This window comes from Pyrus communis, chromosome 7 (assembly GCF_041283825.1).
Source record: "Pyrus communis isolate YQ-2024b chromosome 7, ASM4128382v1, whole genome shotgun sequence".
Lineage (NCBI taxonomy): Eukaryota > Viridiplantae > Streptophyta > Magnoliopsida > Rosales > Rosaceae > Pyrus > Pyrus communis.
In genome coordinates, this window is record NC_142571.1 from 4,608,401 (window position 1) to 4,618,018 (window position 9,618).

General features: G+C 36.8%; 1 pseudogene; it reads right to left on the reverse strand.

The window, feature by feature from the left end:
• Positions 1-4,324: 4,324 nt before the first annotated feature.
• On the reverse strand, positions 4,325-7,772 carry LOC148695486 (receptor like protein 22-like; annotated as a pseudogene).
• Positions 7,773-9,618: the final 1,846 nt, after the last annotated feature.

Below are 9,618 nucleotides of genomic sequence, written 5' to 3' on the forward strand. Positions count from 1 at the left end.
GCAACTTATACTTGTATAGTTGGGTAAATTACACTTTTATATTTTAGGTTTGAGATCTATTTCAATTTCTTATAACATTTTTAAAATATTTCACTTTCATAACTTAAGTACTATTTTATTTCAAAATAATACCCCCGTTATATTTTTTATTCATTGTTCCGTTAAAAACTGAAGTGGCTGTTACATATATGCCACGTGACTGCCAAATCCCGGCAAAAAAATATTTTTTTAATTTTCTTTTAAAAAACCTGAATTTTCTTTAAAAAAAAAATAATAATATTTGAAACCCATCCGTAAACCTGCACCCCCTGCAAGAAGAAGAAGAAGAAAAAAAAAAAAAAAAAAAATTGAAACCCATCCCATCCCATCCCATCTCCCCGCATCCACCCCCACATCCCTAAACCTGCAACAACAACAACAAGGAGAGAAAGAGAAAAAAAAAAGGCCAACCCCAAAAACCTACGAAGAAGAAGAGGAGGAAAATAAAAATAAAAATAAAACCCAAAAATTGTCTTCCCTGACCCACCCCCTTCTCCCATCCATCATCACCCATCCCAAAATCCCACCCGGGCCACCCCTTTCTTCCATCCCCCATCACCCACCCCTAAAAATCCAAACCGAGATTAGTTGGATCTACCACAAAATCAGTCCAACAATCATCTCAAATTCAAACTCCCCATCTCAAAGTATTTTCGAAACTTACCCGCATTGAGAACCTCAAAAATATGGAGGTCGGGGGGGGGGGGGGGGGTCATGGTCTGTGTGGGTTCGGTTTGGCAGCTACGTGGCATATATGTGGCAGCCATGTCAGTACTTAACGGATTAATGGATAGAAAATGTAACGAATGTATTATTTTGAAATAAAATAGTATTTAAGGTATGAAAGTAAAATGTTTTGAAGATGTTGTAAGAAATTGAAATAGACCACAAACCTGAGGTATAAAAGTGTAATTTACCCTATATAGTTTGTTCGTTTGTACTTTTCTAGTTTGTTCGTTTGTTTGTTTGTACCGCTATATCAAATTCAATACTTCTCATTTACGAGTTAAAAAAAAAAAAAAACCAAAGATTAGTTGTTTAATAAAATGTTGGAGCTGCTACTCTCAAGTCTCAACCAATAACATTTGACAAGTGTTAAAAAAAATTGAAAAATTAAAACTCGAAAAGACAACTTAAATATTTGTCAAGTTGTTATTGAGTAAGAGCAGGAACTCCTGCATTTTTTTTAAGCAATCAAGCTTTGTAGAAAGAAAAATACCACTCAAATTGTATTACGGCATGAAATAATCAATTGATCTCAAATACAATCAAACCCTCCGTAAGTTAAAATGAAAACTAATGAAAATGACTTGAAAACTTTGAGTTTTAATGATAAGGACAAAATAAATGGTAAAGTGAATAGTACCAAGATTGACTTTTTAGTGTAAAAATGTGGTTTTTCGTTAAAGTGAATAGTATCATAGGCTTTTCGTTAAAACTCCCTAAATTAAATGGTGTTTAGAACAAGAAAAATCTATTAATTTAGTGCATATTAAATAATCAATTAATTAATAGTTTTTTTCTCTCTGTCAATAATCGATAGCTTATTAATTTATTAATGTATTCTTTATTGGAAAGGGATCCTCTCAGGATCCCTTCCAACAAGTCCACCACGGCCATAAATCCGAGCTTTTAAAATTTGATCAAACGGCTACAAACAGGAGCCCACTTTAAAATTTATAACAGTTTTAGTCGTTGGATCAAATTACCAAAAGAAAAAGCTTGTCTCACTAGATATGCGCCGAAACTTTAGTCCACAAATCATCTTCATAGCGTAAAATGGCAGGTTTGTGACAATATTAACCCTAACTATACCTCACAATTTTTATTTGATTACACTAGCATCCCTTGATGCTTTCTCTATGAATAATGTTAGGGAGACTAAATTTGTAAACTAAATGATATGTCACCAATAGGAATGAGCACATTTATTAACTCTTAAGTAATAAATCAATCATCAACTTCTATGTCATTTAGTTTCTAAAATTTTATCTACAAATTTACTCTCCTTACCATTACCTTTTCCATGCTCACACAAATCCCTTGTGGTTTATAATAATACCCCTTGAAGTTTCATATTGTTTCCATGAAGCCCACTCCGTGAAAATTTCATCCAAAAATGGATTATATCATTAAAAAATTATCCACAAATTTCTTATAGTTAATCACATAGATTTCACATAACCGCTCACATTCATTGTTTTTTTCCACAAAACATTCATTGTTTTTTATTACAAAACTCCCTGAGCTTTTGTAAATAGGAACTCCTAAAGGTTTAAGATGCTTTCATATATAAATCATTAATTATAATATAGCGTGACATAAGTTGTTCAAGAGCAAAAAGAAAATCTTTTAAAAAAAAAAAATAGTTGGCTATTGCTATTGATGCTAGAAAATGGTTAGTCATCAAAGAACTTGTGTGGACACAAGTAGTTGAAGGGGGTCAGATGAACCATATCCTAAGAGATAGATTGGTTCACCTGTAATTGAGCTACATCCACTGTGGTGTATTAGTATTTATGTGTGTATTACAATAGTTTTAGTCCTTACATATGTAAGGCAGCCTATTTCTCAAAGAAGGTCATGTCTGTGGCCTCGTAGCAAAGGTGATGTGGCCTCTCCCAATCCAAATATATATATATATATATATATATATATATATATATATATATATCTTAGTTCCCGAGTCAAAATAAGAGTGTAAATAGTGTCGTTTGTTCAAAAAGAAAAAAAAAAAGACAGGCATTCATCCAACAACGGGATTGAAAACATGCCCTTATTTGTTGTTTATATGACATTTGTAGATCCAGTTGTCTTGGGTATGACTTCCATGCAAGCAAAGATAATCCAACTAAGTACTTCTTCACACACATAAATTAATTTCACAGTTCGATTGAATTCGTAACTTCAAGTTTAGTAGCTGTCAGACCAAAGTTCACCTTAGAAAACGCGATCACTTCATGTTTCATACTTAATATTCGATTTCTGGTCCAAGTCCGACATGGAAAATGCTAATAAAGCGGAAAGCTCTTGCAAGTTTGCAACCAAGTCCAAAGTCCACAATCTCTACTTTTAATTGAGTCCAAATTCTTCAGCCCAATTCACATACAACCCAAAACCCAACCTACAAAAATTGAAAAATATTGTGGGGAAATAGGAAAGGCCCTTTCTCGGTTTCCCAGTTTTCCTAGAAAATTTGGATGTGCGGGAAAACATGTTTAGGGCTGCTCTCACACGCAGACCCATCTCAATTTCTCTTATGATTCGCCCCTCAAAAACCCAAATCCCAAAAATGCCCAAAAGATTTGTGGTATTTGCGAACAATGACAACGGTTGGAGCAGGTTTCGAATTCCAAGGAGAGGGTAGAAAAGAAAGGAAAAGATGAATGAACTGGATTCGACGGTGGTGGCAATGTCGATGATTTGGGGAAGAATCAACAGCCTTTATTCGGCAACACGAGATGGGGTGATCTCCTATTGGACCCAGATCCTAACAACGTCTTGGCTGTCGGATTGACTGGGCTGCGAGTGTGCAGGTGCTGTCCATTGCATTGGCTATACTTGTTGCTGCTGGTAAGTATTCCTTCATTGCTGCTGTTCTTCTCTTCATTCTCATTACCCTTCTTTGGCTCACTCTTCTTCCAATTTTACCCCCAAACTTCTGGAAAAACAAATTAGGGGTTTTTGAACTTTAATTCTTAAAAAAAGATTAAACTTTAATAAAAATTTGGTGTTAGAGTACATATACATTTTAGTCCTTTATTGGGTACATAATTCAAATTTATATTATATTTTTTTTAATATTTAATAGATATCTTATTTAATGTCGTCACATAAATTTCAAATTTATTATTATACATTTTTTAATTTTGTTTAACTTCTTCTAATTAGTGTACTTAAACGTTTGTATCATAATTTATTGAGTTAGTATAGTGAAATGTCCGTACTTAAATATATTGTAATGAATTAATGGCACATAAGAAAATATGTGAATTAGTGGCACATAATACATATTAGATAACTCAGATATTTCATATGTGAGTTGCTGTGTTTTTGCTTGACTAGCATATTTGGCAGTTAAACTGTTTCTAATATCTATCTGTTGTTAAATTTGGGTTTACTTTTGATAGAATTATGAATTCTTGTTCTATTATTCCATACATATCAAACGATCCTGCCCGGTACCAGTTTCACTTCATCTTACAGAACAATGCCGCCTCTCAGCTGGGTTTGTACCTTTTGTGGAACTAATATACAAGCAAAAAACAATATAAAACAAAAGGAAGACATAACATTAAAAAGGAGTACAAAGAAATAATATAAAACAAGCAAAAAACAACACCAAATGCATAACCTTATAGTGGACTTACGAATTTCCTATCATCAGCTTGATGGTTTTAACAATCTCAACAAACCATTCATGCTTCTTGGTGATCACCACATCAGAAAGAAAAACTCCCAATACCAACCCACTTCCGAGACCAGCCAAAACAAATTTCCAATCAAATTCAAACGAGCTTGAATAATTTTCTTCGGTTTTTGAAGTCGACAGGCGAGGAGCCTTAGGATCTCCACATTTCTTCGGCAAAGGATCTCCACACAATCCAGGGTTTCCTTCATATGAACTGCTACCGAATGAAATAAGTTGGGTTCCATGTGGTATTGGACCTGTCAAACTGTTGTCAGAGACAATGAGTATTTCAAGCAATGTAAGCTACGTGAGGCTTTGAGGGATTTGTCCTGAAAGCTCGTTGTGTGAAAGGTCCAGTGATTCAAGCCTTCTTAAATTCCCGAAAGATGATGGGATGGGACAAGTTAGGAGGTTACCAGACATATTGAATGACACCAACCCCTCTAGGTTCCCAATAAATTCAAGAATACTCCCTTCAAATTTGTTGCTTGAGATGTCAATCGCTACAAGGGCTTCTTGAATCTTCGGATAATATCTCTTCACACCTTTGCTAGTTATCGCGATTGAGTAGTACTCATAAAAGATTAGCTCAAGACTAGGAGTCTCCATAGTTCTGTCTACCTTCATATATGTTGGCACCCTCATGACATTCCCGGAAAAGATGTTTTGAGATGGAAACTTGCCTCTGAAACGATTAAAAGATAGATCCAGAATTCACAACTCAGGAAAATATTCAACATTGTCCTGATCAGGTTCCTCAATTGGACCGTAGAACGCGTTGTGGTGCATTGCCAAAAATTTTAATTTTGGAAGAGCCCCCAACCAAAAGGGAAAAACATCGCTGAATTTATTGTATGACAGATCAATAAACTCAAGTTTCATGCAGTTCCCCAACGACCTTGGTAGTTGCCTTCGCAATTGGTTATGACTAACATCAATCAACGTCAGATTGCTTCTGTTGGTGTATATTTCAGGAATAAAGCCGCTGAAAGAGTTGTTTCCAAGATATAAAACTTGCAGATCAACGCTGAAGTTTCCGAGACGGGGGAATTATTCCACACATATTGTTGTTGGAAAGATCAAGGAACTGAAGAGAAGTCAGATTGTAGATCAACGGTGAAATTGCTCCATGTAGCATGTTGTTCCTGAGCAATAAAACTTGTAGGTTAACCCAAGGAAAGGCATCTGAAGGCTGGACAATGCTTGAAGGGAAGTTGAGAGAAATGTCCATGTACTTCAAAGTCTTTGTGCTTGTGTTCAAGATCCATTTTGGTACTAAGGTCCAAGTACACCAATGTTTCTTGATACTGTAGGAAACTTGGGAACTCTCTTATGTTGCACAAACCCAATCCTAGAAAGTTTAACTTTGGAAGTAGGCTTGCATTCATACTTTCTGTAATAAAAAATTCACTGTTACGAGATAGTTCTAATTTGGTGAGCCCTAGTGACTGTGAAACAGCATGTGGAACTCCACTGCACCAATCAGATTATTATCATGTAGATCATATACCTCGAGATTGATGAGATTGGATAAGGAATTAGGAATTGGACTGGTTAACTGGTTCGAATACAGAGAAAGTTTTGTGAGGTGGGTGAGATTTCCTAGAGAAGGGATTGGACCGGTTAACTAATTCAAAGATAGATCAAGTAGTGTGAGGTGGATGAGATTTCCTAGAAAAGGAATTGGACCGGTTAACTAATTCCAAAACAGAGACAATATTGCGAGGTGGGTGAGATTTTGTAAAGAAGGAATTGGACCGGTTAACTGGTTCGAAGACATATCAAGTTCTATGAGGTGGATGAGATTTCCTAGAAAGAAATTGGACCGGTTAACTGATTCAAAGACATATCAAGTTTTGTGAGGTAGGTGAGATTTCCTAGAAAACGAATTGGACAAATTAACTGATTCACAAACAGAGAAAGTTTTGTGAGGTGGGTTCCTAGAGAATGAATTGGATTGGTAAATTGATTCAAAGACAGATCAAGTTTTGTGGGGTGGATGAGATTTCCTAGAGAAGGAATTTGACCGGTTAACTTATTCCCAAACAGATCAAGTTTTGTGATGTGGGTGAGATTTCCTAAAAAACGAATTAGACTGGTTAACTGATTCGTATACATAGAAAGTTTTGTGAGGTGGGTGAGATTTCCTAGAGAATGAATTGGATTGGTTAATTGATTCGAAGACATATCAAGTTTTGTGACGTGGATGAGATTTCCTAGAGAAGGAATTAGACCGGTTAATTGATTCGATGACAGAGAAAGTTTTGTGAGGTGGATGAGATTTTCTAGAGAAGGAATGACCGGTTAATTAATTCCCAGATAGATCAAGTTCTATGAGGTGTGTGAGATTTCCTAGAAAATGAATTGGACCAGCTAACTGATTCGAAGACAGATCAAGTTCTGTGAGGTGGATGAGATTTCCTAGATAAGGAATTGGACCAGTTAACTGATTTCAAGATAGATCAAGTTCTGTGAGGTGGGTGAGATTTCGTAGAGAAGGAATTAGAGTGGTTAACTGATTAAAAGACAGATCAAGTTCTGTGAGGTGGATGAGATTTCCTAGATAAGGAATTTGATCGGTATGATAAGATCCAAATCTCTAAGCCTTTAATTAACCTGCAAGTAACACAGAGGATAGAGAGGGAAAGGGAAGGAAGAGAGAGAGCTGCGCTCTTAAATTGTTTTTGTTTATATTTCTTTTGTGTAAATTTTGATCTACCACATTTGAGGGAGTTGGGCTCCTTTTATACAACCTTTACACTTTGAAATGCTAGCTGACATATTAACAATTCCTCACAGTAATAAAGCATAAAACCTCAGTAATAATTTGGGTCATAACAATACTCCCCCCTTGAAAATTAGCCTTGTCCACAAGGCTAAAAAAATTTGGATGTGGGAACTTGTTTCAAAGCAACAACACATTCCTTTGTGATGGTCATGTTCTCAATTCCAGATATGCCCATTGTAATCCCAATATTAGCAAGTTTCAAAACAGGCACATCATTAGTGGTTTCAAAGCACTAGTTGACATCTCATGAAGAGCTTGCACGATATAGGTCCTTGAGCTATCATCTAGTGGTACAACAGTGTCATCAAGCAACTGAACCTTAGTGCTTTTCTCAAGCAAATTTTCTACAGCACCCTTCACTAGCAATGAATCCTCTCTTGAAACAGAGTTGACAATTACACCTATGGATTTCTTATCATGATCGAACTCAAGGGTTGCAATTAGGCATTCAAATTCACTCCACTTTTGGCAACAACCAAGCAAATCCCTTCCATTAGATGATTCCACACCCTTGGACTCTTCAGAAACGACCATCTTCTCAACTAAAAACTTTGGAGCTGCCTCAGCATTCCATGGTCAACATACTTCTATTCTGCTTATGCAATGCTAGCATTATTGTAGACATCAGCTACCTTTGCGACCATTTGAAGATTAGCATCCATTTGACCAGTTAGCCAGTTAAGAATTTCACCATCAAGTGGATTGTATGTAATTCCATCCACCCTAAACTTTAGTAGTATAATAGGCCTAGGACGCAAAGCTACAAGTTTTGCCACTACCATCTGGTTTGTAGTCATGGTCCCTGTTTTATCATAAGCTCCAATCGACACATTTGCTACTTGAATATCATAGGTTGAGCACTGCCATTCCCTTTCCAAAGTTTTTAGTTGAGAAGATGGTCCCTTTCCGAAGAGTCCAAGGGTGCGGAATCATCAAATGGAAGGGATTTGCTTGGTTGTTGCCAGAAGTGGAGTGAATTTGAATGTCGAATTGCAACCCTTGAGTTCGATCGTGATAAGAAATCCACGGGTGTAATTGTCAACTCTGTTTCAGGGGAGGAGTCATTGCTAGTGAAGGGTGCTGTAGAGAATTTGCTTGAGAAAAGCACCAAGGTTCAGTTGCTTGATGGCATTGTTGTACCACTGGATGATAACTCAATGACCTATATCGTGCAAGCTCTTCATGAGATGTCAACTAGTGCTTTGAAACCACTAAATGATACACTTGTTTTGAAACTTGCTGATATTGGGATTCATCCATGGTAGGAAGACGAGTTGGGTGGGCATGCACAGGAGGGAAACCAGGATTCGAGAAGGATCATACTATTGATAAGATCCAAATCTCTAAGCCCTTAATCAACTTGCAAGTAACACAAAGGATAGAGAGGAAAAGGGAAGGAAGAGAGAGAGAGCTAAGCTAATGCTAGTAGGAATTCGAGAGGAGCTGAAGTTGTTGTCAGCTAGGTTCAGCAATTGAAGTTGAACAAGCCGGGAAAGGCTGCTGTTGGAGTTGATAGAGCATTAAGGCCAATCACATGACCCGTCCTCTCATCGCACACAATGCCATCCCATGCACAGCAGTTGCCATTTCATCCCTCAGCTAGTTTCCATTGCAAAATCTTTGGATAAGCGTCATGAGAAAACGAGGCAGATCTGTCAATGATGAAACTTCCCTTCAATTGCAGCAAGGCAGACCTCTCCTCGTCGTGACACGATTGCTGCAATGAGGAAACTGATGAAACAACAATGAGATGAAACAACACAACTTTTAAAAGTATATAACACGTATTGGACACAAACAAGCATCGGCTGAATCCCATTGTGTTTTGTTCTGCACTCTTCGATATTAGCATGATGGTGAAGTTGTGGGAGAGGTTTTTTTTATAGACTAGTGGTAAGGGTTCCACACCTTAGTGTGTGAAACTTTTCAAATATGAAATGTGTATCATGATTAGTAGGGTCCCATTGTTTTTCCACCATCTACCATGTTGAAAAGAAAAGAAAAAAACTGTACACAAGATGTATACAAATAAATTACTCAACACGATTTCACACTCGTTTGTTTTTTCGAAGAGGGTTTTATTAATTTGAGTTCGATCATGTCTAGACTATGCATCTATTAATTACAATCATTCGTTAACCAAGAAATACCCTTTAATTCCAATATGAATAAATCGTAATTTGGAGATTTGGATGCTTGTTTGATTTTGCGGCTGCACCTAGGTCGTGCCCTAGATTGCCCACGTACCCTTTGCGAGGGATCAAGCCACTCGTAGTTCATGGGTGATTTGGTTTGCCCAAAGTCTTTTATGAGAGTTTGACCAAAAGCTTTCGTGGTTTTGTACCACTATTATCCTTCAAATACAACTAATGGGCATTTG